This window comes from Chelonia mydas, chromosome 28 (assembly GCF_015237465.2).
Source record: "Chelonia mydas isolate rCheMyd1 chromosome 28, rCheMyd1.pri.v2, whole genome shotgun sequence".
Classification (NCBI taxonomy): Eukaryota; Metazoa; Chordata; order Testudines; family Cheloniidae; genus Chelonia; species Chelonia mydas.
This window is the reverse complement of record NC_051268.2, coordinates 4,627,982-4,641,864: the sequence shown is the minus strand read 5'-3', so window position 1 is coordinate 4,641,864 and position 13,883 is coordinate 4,627,982. Positions and strand designations below refer to the sequence as shown.

The 13,883-nt window shown below is 52.9% G+C and overlaps 3 protein-coding genes across 17 annotated transcripts in view; 2 read left to right on the top strand and 1 right to left on the bottom strand.

Annotated features, from left to right (window-relative positions):
- Positions 1–13,883, bottom strand: part of LOC102943236 (zinc finger protein 883) — a 2,438,435-nt gene that overhangs the window by 1,226,022 nt on the left and 1,198,530 nt on the right. The window contains exon 1 of one of the 2 annotated variants that reach the window (XM_037887462.2): positions 5,055–5,240. The gene's annotated coding sequence lies outside the window, so the exon portion shown is untranslated. Of the gene's footprint in view, positions 1–5,054 lie in introns of those variants that run through there. The other variant, XM_037887464.2, reaches the window with a different exon arrangement.
- The window catches only part of LOC114020163 (zinc finger protein 501), a 1,907,800-nt gene that overhangs the window by 729,386 nt on the left and 1,164,531 nt on the right, over positions 1–13,883 (top strand). The window lies entirely within an intron of this gene.
- Positions 1–13,883, top strand: part of LOC119564595 (zinc finger protein 883) — a 1,467,279-nt gene that overhangs the window by 1,137,066 nt on the left and 316,330 nt on the right. The window lies entirely within an intron of this gene.

Below are 13,883 nucleotides of genomic sequence, written 5' to 3'. Positions count from 1 at the left end.
AGAGCCCCGTCACCTGCAGCTTGGAAAGGTCCCCAGACCCCACTGTATTAGGCTGCAGGAAGAGGTGGTTTGTCCATGGATGCACAAGCTGTCCTGGCAGGGTAGCTCAGCTGCAGTCCCTGCACGCAGCTGGGGGGGGTGTGTCATGGGTCAGGAGACGTCAGTGTCCCGTCCTGTGGGGCTGTGCTCCTGGCTCATACCTCCAGCACTCACAGCTGCCCCTCTGTTACCAGCTGCACTGTTCAGCCAGCCCCAGGCCTTAGTGAGGTCACTGTCCCGTTGCCCCTGCCCCCAAGCTTTCAGACAGAGATATGGTGCACCAGTGCCAATCGGAGTGCACTAGTGTAAATTCTGTCTATACTACGGGTTTTCACCAGTGCCTAAAACACCAGCGTGGCAGAGACCTTCAGTATCTGAAACAGCAGCACGGTGGCACTAGAAGGGGGATCTATTTTTAGCTCTCTCATGGACAGCCTGGGTGACCTTGGACACGTCAATGTTTCTCCTCCCAACTTTAGTCTATTCACCCAGCTGCCCACTCCCTGGGGTCTCCTCTCTCTCCAGAGCTGCTCACCACTAAAATCTGTGTGGGTGTCACCAGAGCTAAGGTAGTTAAGCTCTGAAACAGGCTCACAAGGGTGGCTGTGGAGTGTCTGTCCTTGGAGGTTGTTAAGAAGAGGGAGGATAAACCTGCGTCAAGGATGATCTGCATATACATGGCCCTGTCTCGGCAGAGAGAGCTGGACTTGATGACATCTTGAGGTCCTGTCCAGCCCTACATTTCTATGATGCTATGCAATATATACGTATAAAACACAACATACAGAAAAATCCCCACCACAACATAACGTCAGGCAATTCAGCTCCCCCCGCCTCTCCCCCCCAAAAAACCATACACTCCACAACATCAAATGACCAAATACAAAGGCGATCAAAGCAACACAATGCAAACTAATACAACCTAGGTCAAAAGTACACTCCACAAAAGAAGTCGGCTCAAACCAACACAACACAGGCACAAACCAACCTGAGGGAAAACAATGTACCATAAAACTATGCAACACAGCATGGCGTGATAACAGTTCCAAATGGCACAAAACAAAACAGCTCAGGGTAGAACACGGCACAGCACAAAACAGAATTATTTCAACGTAGGCATTGAGAGGTCGTCTCCTCAAGCCTCGTGTAATGAGACAGCACCAAGCATCCCTAGACATTCCCAGACTGGTGTACCTCTAACCTGCCTTCAATATATTTCTATGATGGCGCGATCTCCGATCGTTACAGTTCGTCAACTCAGCAGGCAGGCATGGGCAGCAATTCACTTGTCCTGTTGCCTTGACTGAGAAAGGTTTCTGATCAAAGGGAGCACAGATTCCAGCAAGTTCCTGGGGTAATCTCTCATTGGAGATGAAAGGGCTTGTTGAGAAAGAGGTTTTCACATCTGCAGGGTAAGGATGAGCCCAATGGGTTTGTCTCCATGCAGGTATATTTTAGTCTCTGGGGGCTAGGTAGAAAGGAGAGAGAAGTATTTGGGATTTCCTATTTACCTTCCTCAGGGTGATCTATGCTCACCTGAAATTTTTTATGGCAGAAGCAGTTCCTATCAAAGGTAAATGATGCAGTGCTAAGAGTAATTCAGGGAATCCCAGCAGCAGATAAGACAAATTTGTGAACAGATACGACACTTTATGCAGCCAGACACACTGATAAGGGATTCTTTGTTAAAAAAAAAAAAAAAAAAGCCTCTCTGCCCCCCCCCAACCCTATTTTTGCAAACACTCGTGTCTCAGTCCACCAGGGTAACTGTGACCCGCTCTGTCCCTGCCTGTGCCAGGGTTTTGCCCTCTGGCACTGTCTGGCAGCGCCTTTCCCCTGGGCTTAACCCCGGCTCCTTTCCCCCGATCCCAGATTTTGCCCCTCAGCCCCTATCCTGACCCTGCCTCCAGCTGCTTGACACCCCCACCCCCCAGGCAATTTCCACCCCCTGCTCAGACCCTGGCCAACCCCCTTTGCCCCATTTTAACCCCTGTAAAAAGCAGTCCGCGCAATCTGATGCCAAGTAAGGGCAGGGTGAAGGGCAGTGGCTTCAGCAGATGTTACTGAGCGTGCTCAGTCAGTTCATGTGAGCATGCTCAGTACATCCTAAGTAGCAAATTAAGAGAGAGAGCAGTTTTACACACTACACCTCCTCGGGCACCAGTCCAAGGTCTGGCATCCTCCCACGGTCCTACAGCCTGGCTCCAGCCCGGGCCCAGACATCTACACAGCAATTAAACAGCCCCTTCGCCCGAGTCCTGTGAGCCTGAGTCAGCTGGCATGGGCCAGCTGTGGGTTTTTAATGGCAGTGTAGACATACTCTTGGTGTGTACAGCACCTGTCACAATGGGGACCCTGATCTTGGTCAGGGTTTGTGCAGGGCCCTGTACAACAGAGGACCTGATCTCAGATGGGGGTTTATGTAGCGCCTGGCAAAAGAGAGCTAAGTTCCCTCTAAGCTGTGTGGCCGCGGAGCAGCTTATCAAGGGCTGTGCAGTGCTCAGGGCTGCGGCAGGGAGAGATGTCTCTCCCCCAGCCCCAGACCTGCCACGGCAGGGAAAGACACTCTTCCCCAGCCCCATAGCTGCTGCAGCCGGGGATAGGTGCCTCTCCCCAGCCCTGGATCTGCTGGAGCAGGGAGAAATGCTCTCCCTCAGTCCCGTAGCTGCCAGGGAGAGGCACCTCTTGCCCAGCTGCAGCCCAAGAGCTGCCGCGGAAAGGGAAAAGCATCTTTCCCCCCCAACCCAGATGCTGCTGCAGGGAGAGAGTGCTGGGGGGGGGAGGGGGGATGTCTGCACTCCCAGCCGGAGCCCTCACACCCCCTCCCGCCACATCCCAACCCTCGACCCCAGCCCTTCGTCCCCTCCCACACTCTGAAACCCTCAGCCCTACTCCCGTCACACATCACCGCCATATTGAGGCGCATAACAAAATTCATTCTGCACATGCATGGGAAAAATGAGAGGGAACATCGAAAGAGAGTCTGTGATGTCAGTCGGGGTCTCTGCAGTGTACCCTGTTCTTGGACCCTGCAGCACCAGGCAGAAGGAGTGCCCCAAACCTAGTCAAGGTCTGCGCAGAACCCGGCACACTGGGGGCCCTGAGCTCAGCCCAGGTCAGAGCCATGTTTAGTACGATAGGAGCTCTGATCTCAGTCACAGTTTGTGCCATATTTGTCACAATGCGGATCCAGCTCTTGGTCAGGGTTTGTGCAGAGCCTTCCACAATGGGGGGCCTGATCTCTCTTGAAGTCTGTGCCATCTCCAGCACACCAGGGGCCCAAATCTCTGTCTCGGTTTGTACAGGGAGGGATGGGTGCGGGGGGGAGATACAGAGCCTGATCTGAGGGAGAGGGTGGGATTCCAAGCATCCGACTGGGGAGGTCTGGGAGCGAAGATAACCCTGCAACCTCCAACATGGAGAAAGAGTCAGGCAACAGGTTCCCTCCAAAAAAGTAGAAGAGTCTGCAATTAAAACCCATGAGGAGCACCTCCAAAACAGTGAGGATTTTTTTTTTAAATCAGAGCTGGATAATAATACGGGAAATGGTAACGTCTGATGTTTGAAATCTGTGTTTTGTAACAAAAAGAAAAGGCTTCAAATATAGAGAACTTTAGCATCCTTATCACAAGTTAGAGGAAAGTGGGAAAAGTTTGAGGAATTTTCTAGCAGTAGACGACACAAGGGAAAGGGGTAAAATTTGAATGGATTTCAGGTCAAGCTAGAGAGTAAAGAGCAAAATTCACAAGGGTTTTATAGCAATCAATATTAAAAGTTGAGGAAAGGGCAACACCTGAGAAGGTTTGATGTTCTCAGATAATTAGATGGGAAAATCTCCAGGGATAATAAACCAGTGAGACACCTGGAGAGAAAAGCGGGAAGATTTTCAAGAATTTGATATCAGTATTTCAGAACGGAGGAGAAAATGGGGCACAAACGAAATATTTGCCAATATAAGAGATGTTTCAGAGTAGCAGCCGTGTTAGTCTGTATTCGCAAAAGAAAAGGGGGACTTGTGGCACCTGAGAGACTTATGCTTATGCTCAAATAAATTTGTTAGTCTCTCAGGTGCCACAAGTCCTCCTTTCCTTTTGCAATACAAGAGAGAAGCAACAACATCTGGGGAGACTTTATGTCACCAGTTCAAGAGAAAGGAGGGGAGATTTGAGGGGATTATACAGCGATATTCAACCAACAACAGAGTGGGATGGATTCTTCTCGCCTCACACTCACCGGCCGGCAGGGAGCCCTGGGCGATGTGGCTGTCACAGGGGAAAGAAGTGGGGCTGGAGTCAGAAGGTCACTGGCTGTGGGGTCTGGGAATGTGACTAGCCAGCGGTGCCTTGGGGGGGTCGGGGGGCTGCTGGGTTGGGCAGGGTGGGGGAGGGGAAGTAGCTGGGACTGGGAAACCGGGGACTGGGCCGTCTCCATGGGGGGGCACTTGCTCCCCCCTCCCCTTCCTGGGCCCCCCCAGCCCAGCCCAGCCCAGCCCAGCGGTGTCCCTGTCTCGGGGCCCTGCCCGTTCACCCTCTGCCCGGTTCAGAATCACTCCGGGGAACGATTCCCCCTAAACCGGGACAAGTCACTGCAGGTAAAGTGGGGGGGACACCCCCCCCAAGGCTGAGATTTGAACTGGCCACGGGCGAAGTGGGGAGGAAACGGGGTCCGGGGGGGGCAGAGCCCGTCTCAGGGAGGTGGGGGACGGGGGGGGGTCACCCGGGCTGCTGCCCGTCGCTGCCGGGAGAGAAAGGGGGCAGGGCGGGAGCGGGGGGGGGCAACGGTAAATCCGAGGGGATCTCAGCCCCCCCTTTCCCTCCCCGCCCCTCGGGGGGCCCCGGCTCTTCTCCCCCCCCGGCCATGCCCGGGCTGCGCCATTTTCCCCCCGCCCCTTTCCCCAGGTCTCCCCCCCCCGCCCGGCAGCCCCCGCCCGGCCCCACGCAGGGACCCCGGGGGGGCTGGTCCCCCCCGGACACTGGGGCAGAGTCACCGCCCGGCCCCGGGGCTCGCTCCGGTACCTGGAGGCTGCAGCTCCACAGCGGGGCGGGCGGAGCCCGGGGCGGCCCCAGGGCGGCTCCGGCGGGAGCGGGGCCCGGGCCGGGCACGGGGGGGGAATGAAGGTCTCCCCGGCACAGACCCTTCGGCCCAGCCCGGCCCCGCAGTAGCAGCTGAGCGGGTCACTTCCGCTCCCGGGAGACTCAGGAACTACAACTCCCAGCCTGCCCCGGGGCGCGCTTCCGCCCTCTCCAGCCCAGGTAAGGGAGGGTTTCAGTAGGCGTTACTGCGCATGCTCAGTATGCGCCCCAGCAGGGTTTGCAGCCGGGCCCAGATCGGGTGTGGAGCACCTTGGCGGGGCCAGGAGAACAAAGCCCAGAGCCCGGGGGCGGGGCAGCTCCTGGGGGCGGGGCTCGGGCCCGGGCCGGGGGCGGGGCAGCTCCTGGGGGCGGGGCTCGGGCCCGGGCCGGGGGCGGGGCAGCTCCTGGGGGCGGGGCTCGGGCCCGGACCAGACGCTGCTGCTGCCTCCGTGGGACCCGGGAGCCCGGGCGGGGCAGCTGCTGCTCCCCCCTGGGGGGCCCGTCATTAACCCCCCCGTGCCCGGCCGGGGGGTGGTTCTGCAGCCGGGACCAGCCCCCTGGGCAGCCCCGGGCTCTGCCCGCCCGCAGCCGGAGCCCCCCGGTGAGTGAGAGACCCCGGGGGGGGGCAGGAAAGCGACTCTCTGCCCCCGGGAACCGGGGAGAAGCCTCGGAGCTGCCTCAGCCCCAGCGGAGCCGCCGCCAGGATCTGCCCCCGGCCCCGCTGGGATGGGGGGGCAGAGACTGGGGCCCGGCGGGGGGGTCCCCTGGGGGGTGTCGGGCGGGGGGGGGAGAAGCCGGAGTTGCGGGGGGGGGGGGTTGAATTCCCGGGGGAGAAGTGGGGGGCGGGGGAAGGGGGGGGTTAATTGGATCCTGTCCCTGTTTGTGCCACTTGCCTCTCAGCCCCGCTACAAATTCCCTCCGGTTCTGCCCCTTTTCTCTCTCCGCATCTCACACGTGGCTGCAAACTCCGGGGCGATCCCCCCCTTTCCCCTCAAATGCTCCGCTCTCTCGTCTCTCCTCATCCCCCCCGGTCTCTCCATAAATCTCAAATGTCCATTTAAAATCTCCTCCGATGTGTGGGGATTTTCCCACCCGTTTTATCTGCAGTGATTTGTCCTTGTTTAGGTGGGAAATTGTTGCCTGGAGTCATTCCCCAAAACATGGCTGCCCCTGGAGTGGGGGTGGGCAGGGAAGGGACAGCACGTGTCCCCCATGGGCACAGCCCCAGACCCCGGTTTCCCAATCCCAGTTGCTGCCCCCGAACTGCCAACACAGTTGCCCCCAGCCCTCAGTTGCTAGTCACTTGGCCATGGCTGGTCACCTTCCCTCACCCAGGGAGCCCTCCAGCTCCCCCTCCCTTGCCCTCTTAAATGAGCTCTTCAAAGGGCTCCCTGCTGCCCATGTGAACGGTGGCAGTGGGGGGACCATCACTTTCTGTTTATGTATTGGACACTCATATAAAATCTACTCAAACGGTCCCTCTTTCCCACTAGTTCTTTAATAGCAAAATAAAATCCCCGCCGATCTTGGTGTTTTTCTGATGTTATCAATTGCATAGTTTGTGACACATATTCTCTGCAAATATAAAATACTCTAAACATTTGGCCCACTTTTTCTCTAGTTGTCTATTCAATACGTTTTGAACTGTAGTGTGGCCTTGTCCTTCCCTCCTTCCCACATCCACTACTCTACCTGGTGTCTCCCTCCTTCCCCACCCCTCCCGGGCTGCCTTGCGAGTTATCCCCCTATTTATGTAATGAACTAATAAAGAATGCATGATTTTGAAACTTTATTGCCTCTGCAAGCTGTGATCGAAGGGGGGAGGGCGACTGGCTTACAGGGAAGTAGAGTCAACCAAGGGGGTGGGTTTTCATCAAGAAGAAACAAACAGAACTGTCATATCGTAGCCTGGCCAGTCATGAAACTGGTTTTCAAAGCTTCTCTGATGCGCAGCATACCCAGCTGTGCTCTTCTAATCGCTCTGGTGTCTGGCTATGCAAATTCTACCACCATTCTGCACTTGCTCAGCCTATAGTTGAACTGCTCCTTACTACTGTCCAGGGTGCCTGTGTATGGCTTCATGAGCCATGGCATTAAGGGGTAGGCTGGGTCCCCAAGGATAACTATGGGCATTTCAACATCCCCAACGGTTATTTTCTGGTCTGGGAATTAAGTCCCCTCCTGCAGCTGTTCAAACAGACCAGCATTCCTGAAGATGTGAGCGTCATGCACCTTTCCCGGCCATCCCACGTTGATGTTGGTGAAACGTCCCTTGTGATCCACCAGTGTTTGCAGCACCATGGAAAAGTACCCCTTGCAGTTTATATACTAGCTGCCAAGGTGGTCCGGTCCCAAGATGCATTTTGTCTATCGCCCACCACAGTTAGGGAATCCCATCGCAGCAAAGCCATCCACTATGACCTGCACATCTCCCAGAGTCACTACCCTTGATAGCAGCAGCTCAGTTATTGCATTAGCCACTTGGATCACAGCAGCCCCCACAGCAGATTTGCCCGCTCCAAATTGATTCCCGACTGACCGGTAGCTGTCTGGCATTGCAAGCTTCCACAGGGCTATCGCCACTCACTTGTGAACTGTGAGGGCTGCTCTCATCTTGGTATTCTTGCACTTCAGGGCAGGGGAAAGCAAGTCACAAAGTTCCATGAAAGTGGCCTTAAGCATGCGAAAGTTTCACAGCCATTGGGAATCATCCCAGACCCGCAACACTATGCGGTCCCACCAGTCTGTGCTTGTTTCCCGGGCCCAGAATCGGTGTTCCCCAGCATGAACCTGCCCCAATGCCACCATGATGTCCAAATTGCCAGGGCCCATGCTTTGAGAGAAGTCCGTGTCCGTGTCCTCATCACTCTCGTCATCCCACTGCCGTCTCCTCCTCGCCTGGTTTTGCAGGTTCTGCATAAACTTCAGGATAATGCGCGAGGTGTTTACAATGCTCACAACTGCAGCGGTGATCTGAACGGGCTCCATGCTTGCAGTGCTATGGCGTCTGCATGGGCAATCCAGGAAAAAGGGCACAAAATGATTGTCTGCCGTTGCTTTCATGGAGGGAGGGTGGGAAGGAAGGGTGACTGACTACATGTACCCCAAACCACCTGCTACAACGTTTTTTCCCCATCAGGCATTGGGAAAACCCAGAATTCCAATGGGCAGCGGAGACTGCGGGAACTGTGGGATAGCTACCCACACTGCACCGCTCCAAAAGTTGACGCTAGCCATGGTACTGTGGACGCACTCCACCGACTTAATGCGCTTAGTGGGGACACACAGAATCGACTGTATAAAACCGCTTCCGAAAAATCGACTTCTATAAAATCGCCCTAATTTTGTAGTGTAGACATACCCTAAGGTTTCCTCTCCTTTGCAATGTAAGCCCAGGTGTGGCATGCTGTGCGCAAAGGAGCACCCTGGAAGCCCCATATTCACCACTCTCATATAATGATGTTATGTTTTGTACAAAGTCTGCCTTGTGAGGTATCATTGTAAAAGTCTTGATCTGTTGAACATTAATACTTGGTTGGATGGTGTGTGCTAGCCTTGTCTGGGAAGTGATGAAGTTTTACTCTATGTGCATTATTGAAATATGTTATGAGGTTGGGAAATGCCCACCACCAGCCTTTCAGGTGTGACAGTGGAAAAGCCAGACTCTCTGCTGGCCCATGAAAGGTATCCACACTCCCAAGCTCTATCCCAGGAACCATATACAATGCAGACTTCTCCAAGATAGCACAGAGACAATGGACACTGCTTGACTCACATCCTAGCAAAGGAGCTTTCTAGAAAGTTGGAAGAAACTATGAAAGAGGGGAAGAGACATCATGACTTGTCCTTTCTCCCCCACAACTCAACACCTGGAAACACATCAGGAGGACAAAGACTGAACTGAAATAATTCAGAGATCAGAAGAGAATAATAATAATCCATTCAAATCAAAGTCCCCAAACAGACTAGTATTGGTTTCTCAGCAGAAAATTTTCAATTTGGGGGGTTTTGTTTTCCCAGTCAGACCTTGCCAAGGGAAGCAGAGAGAAAATGTTTGAGTGGCCTCCTTCAAAACAGCTTGGCCTGGACACTCTAGCTGTGGGTCACTGTCGTGGCCTTTCTGCTACTCTGAAACCTGGTTTCTGAGGTGGGGGCATTTTAATAATTTGGGGAGATCCCAGGGTGTTTAGGAGAGATTATGAGGATGTTACCTTTTGAGTTAAAATCTAAGATATGCAGAACTAGACATATGTCATTAAAAGTAGGGGAAGTCTGAGTTCTTGAGAAGGTTTTTGTTTGCAGGAAGCAACATTGATTAGTCAAAAAGAAAAGGAGTACTTGTGGCACCTTAGAGACTAACAAATTTATTTGAGCATAAGCTTTCGTGAGCTACAGCTCACTTCATCAGATGCATACTGTGGAAAATACAGTGGGGAGATTTATATACACAGAGAACATGAAACAATGGATGTTACCGTACACACTGTAAGGAGAGTGATCACTTAAGATGAGCTAATACCAGCAGGAGAGCCGGGGGGCGGCGGGAGAAAACCTTTTGAAGTGATAATCAAGGTGGGCCATTTCCAGCAGTTGACAAGAACGTCTGAGGAACAGCCGGGGGGGGAGGGGGTCAGGGGGAATAAACATGGGGAAATAGTTTTACTTTGTGTAATGACACATCCACTCCCAGTCTTTATTCAAGCCTAAGTTAATTGTATCCAGTTTGCAAATTAATTCCAATTCAGCAGTCTCTCGTCGGACTCTGTTTTTGAAGTTTTTTTGTTAAAGAATTGCCACTTTTAGGTCTGTAATCGAATGACCAAAGAGATTGAATTCTTGACATCTGATTTGTGTCCATTTATTCTTTTACGTAGAGACTGTCCAGTTTCTGCAGAGGGGCATTGCTGGCACATATCACATTGGTAGATGTGCAGGTGAACGAGGCTCTGATAGTGTGGCTGATGTGATTAGGCCCTATGATGGTGTCCCCTGAATAGATATGTGGGCACTGTTGGCAACGGGCTTTGTTGCAAGGATAGGTTCCTGGGTTAGTGGTTCTGTTGTGTGGTATGTAGTTGCTGGTGAGTATTTGCTTCAGGTTGGGGGGCTGTCTGTAGGTAAGGACTGGCCTGTCTCCCAAGATTTGTGAGAGTGATGGGTCGTCCTTCAGGATAGGTTGTAGATCCTTGATGATGCGTTGGAGGGGTTTTAGTTGGGGGCTGAAGGTGACGGCTAGTGGCGTTCTGTTATTTTCTTTGTTAGGCCTGTCCTGTAGTAGGTGACTTCTGGGAACTCTTCTGGCTCTGTCAATCTGTTTCTTCACTTCCGCAGGTGGGTACTGTAGTTGTAAGAATGCTTGATAGAGATCTTGTAGGAGTTTGTCTCTGTCTGAGGGGTTGGAGCAAATGCTGTTGTATCGCAGAGCTTGGCTGTAGACAATGGATTGTGTGGTGTGGTCAGGGTGAAAGCTGTAGACATGTAGGTAGGAATAGCGGTCAGTAGGTTTCCGGTATAGGGTGCTGTTTATGTGATCGCTTATTAGCACCATAGTGTCCAGGATGTGGATCTCTGGTGTGGACTGGTCCAGGCTGAGGTTGATGTTGGGATGGAAATTGTTGAAATCATGGTGGAATTCCTCGAGGGCTTCTTTTCCATGGGTCCAGATGATGAAGATGTCATCAATGTAGCGCAAGTAGAGTAGGGGCTGAGGAAGCGTTGTTCTAAGTCAGCCATAAAAATGTTGGCATGCTGTGGGGCCATGCGGGTACCCGTAGCAGTACCACTGATTTGAAGGTATACATTGTCCCCAAATGTGAAATAATTATGGGTGAGGACAAAGTCACAAAGTTCAGCCACCAGGTTTGCTGTGACATTATTGGGGATACTGTTCCTGACGGCTTGTAGTCCATCTTTGTGTGGAATGTTGGTGTAGAGGGCTTCTACATCCATAGTGGCCAGGATGGTGTTTTCTGGAAGATCACCAATGGATTGTAGTTTCCTCAGGAAGTCAGTGGTGTCTCGAAGGTAGCTGGGAGTGCTGGTAGTGTAGGGCCTGAGGAGGGAGTCTACATAGCCAGACAATCCTGCTGTCAGGGTGCCAATGCCTGAGATGATGGGGCGCCCAGGATTTCCAGGTTTATGGATCTTGGGTAGTAGATAGAATACCCCAGGTCGGGGTTCCAGGGGTGTGTCTGTGCGGATTTGTTCTTGTGCTTTTTCAGGGAGTTTCTTGAGCAAATGCTGTAGTTTCTTTTGGTAACTCTCAGTGGGATCAGAGGGTAATGGCTTGTAGAAAGTGGTGTTGGAGAGCTGCCGAGCAGCCTCTTGTTCATATTCCGACCTATTCATGATGACGACAGCACCTCCTTTGTCAGCCTTTTTGATTATGATGTCAGAGTTGTTTCTGAGGCTGTGGATGGTGTTGTGTTCTGCATAGCTGAGGTTATGGAGCAAGTGATGCTGCTTTTCCACAATATCAGCCCGTGCATGTCGGCGGAAGCACTCTATGTAGAAGTCCAGTCTGTTGTTTCGACCTTCAGGAGGAATCCACCCAGAATCCTTCTTTTTGTAGTCTTGGTAGGAAGGTCTCTGTGGGTTAGTGTGTTGTTCAGAGGTGTGTTGGAAATATTCCTTGAGTCGGAGACGTTGAAAATAGGATTCTAGGTCACCACAGAACTGTATCATGTTCGTGGGGGTGGAGGGGCAGAAGGAGAGGCCCTGAGATAGGACAGTTTCTTCTGCTGGGCTAAGAGTATAGTTGGATAGATTAACAATATTGCTCGGTGGGTTAAGTGAACCATTGCTGTGGCGCCTTGTGGCATGAGGCAGTTCAGATAGTTTAGTGTCCTTTTTCTTTTGTAGAGAAGCAAAGTGTGTGTTGTAAATGGCTTGTCTAGATTTTGTAAAGTCCAGCCACGAGGAAGTTTGTGTGGAAGGTTGTTTTTTTATGAGAGTCTCCAGGTTGTACCAAAGGGGAGACGGTTGTTTGTCAAGGAGGGGAAAAGACTAAATGCATCCAGTGAAGATGGGATTCAAACCCATGCATGCAGAGCACAATGGATTAGTACACCATCACCTTAACCGCTCAGCCGCCTCATCTGAGCTGTCAGAGAAGGGACAGGAGGAGAAATCTAATGCCAGCAGAGATAGGGACGATAAGGAGTTTTTAAATATTACGTGTAAGCAGGGTCTGAATGAGCTCCTCCTTCACATCTAGTGAGGAGCTGGGGGGAAGACTTCAGGAACACACCATGTTTGCATAGAGAAGCCTACTCTGCCTCGGTATGCCGCATGATGGGTCCGCTTTGCCAAAATGACCAGCCCAGGTGAGGAAAGTGACCTGGATGCAGGGAGCTCTGACGTTGCTCCTCGCCCCGCCCCACCCCTGCAGCCCCAGTGGGGTGCACAGAGGAGCTGCATTCCAGGGAGAAGAAGGCAGCAATGCCAGCTGCTCCATGCACACAGGTCAGTTTCCCCACGTGGGTGCAGGAGGGGGTTCAGGGGTTGGGGTGAAGGGGGTGCAGGAGAGGGGCAGCGGCTGGGGCCACAGGAGGGGAGTGCAGGAGTTAAGGGCGAAGGGGACACAGTGTAGGGTTTAGGGCACAGGAGGGGGCAGGGGTTGGGGTGACGGAGGTGCAAGCATTGGGAGTGCAGGAACTAGGGGCAAAGGGGGAGTGGGGAGCCCCCAGGGGCAGTGGGGATGTGCCAAAATACAAGTTTTCCCAGGGCACCACTTTCCCTAAGTCCGGTCCTGGTGGGGAGTTTCCCCATTGATAAAATTTCTTGCTGGGTGGGGAAGGGGAGAGAGAAGAGGCGTTTTCTCTCTGTTTCTTTCCCCTCTATTTGTTCCCTGTTCCTTCAATTCCAGAATCCTCCCCTGTATTTCAGACTGTGCAGTGACACCCTCCCCACCCCAGGACTCTGGAGCTTTGGGAGCTGAAAGATCCCAGGAGCTGAGGATGAATCCAGGGGGTGAGTAGCTGGCAGGAAGGAGTCCTAGCAGCTCTTCTGGGAGCGCAGGTGAGGAATGACTCCCGCTTCTCTAGATTCTCCCCGTGGGGCTCTGGGGAGCAGGGAGGGTTCTGTGATAAATTCCATCCAACATCCCCCTTTGATCCAAGGGACGTCTCAGCTGTCCACGATTCCCTTGGCAGCAGCAAACAAGGGATATTTTCCACTGTTCAGGAGACCCCAGCCAGGGACTAAAGGCAGCTCCAGAGTCCAGACTTTCCCTCTTGCCCTTCCTGGGAATCAAGTTCAAGTTTCTACAAAGAGCTAAAGAAGCCTCAATCCCGCATCTGAATTAATGTCACATTTCTCGTGATGTGGGGGAAAGAAACAAACGTCATTTCAATCCCAGGTGAGTCCATTTCAGTCATTTCTCAGCCTGATTCCTTCACGCCCATCCTTTAGGGCATTGCGCCACCGTGTGGGCGTTTCATGTCCCTCCTCAGTTTCACACAGCGACACAATTCCCTTTGCACAGATGCATGAACGGGAAAACCTCCCTGTGTCTCTTGTCTGAGCCAGGGCATTCAGTTCCATTGAAACCTTCTCTCCTGCAATGGCAATGGTCAGACAGAGAGGACTGTTAGGGGGCTTATTCCTTCACCCACTTACTTCCCTGGTCCTTCTCGCATGAACAGAGAGCAACAATACCCGAAGTCCAAAGGTGCAAACAATTCGATGTTTATTGGGGTGAACTTCCAGCAAGCATGATTCCAGTTTCCTTCCTTAGTGTCCCCCTTCCCAGCTCTGACACCACAGAGCCTT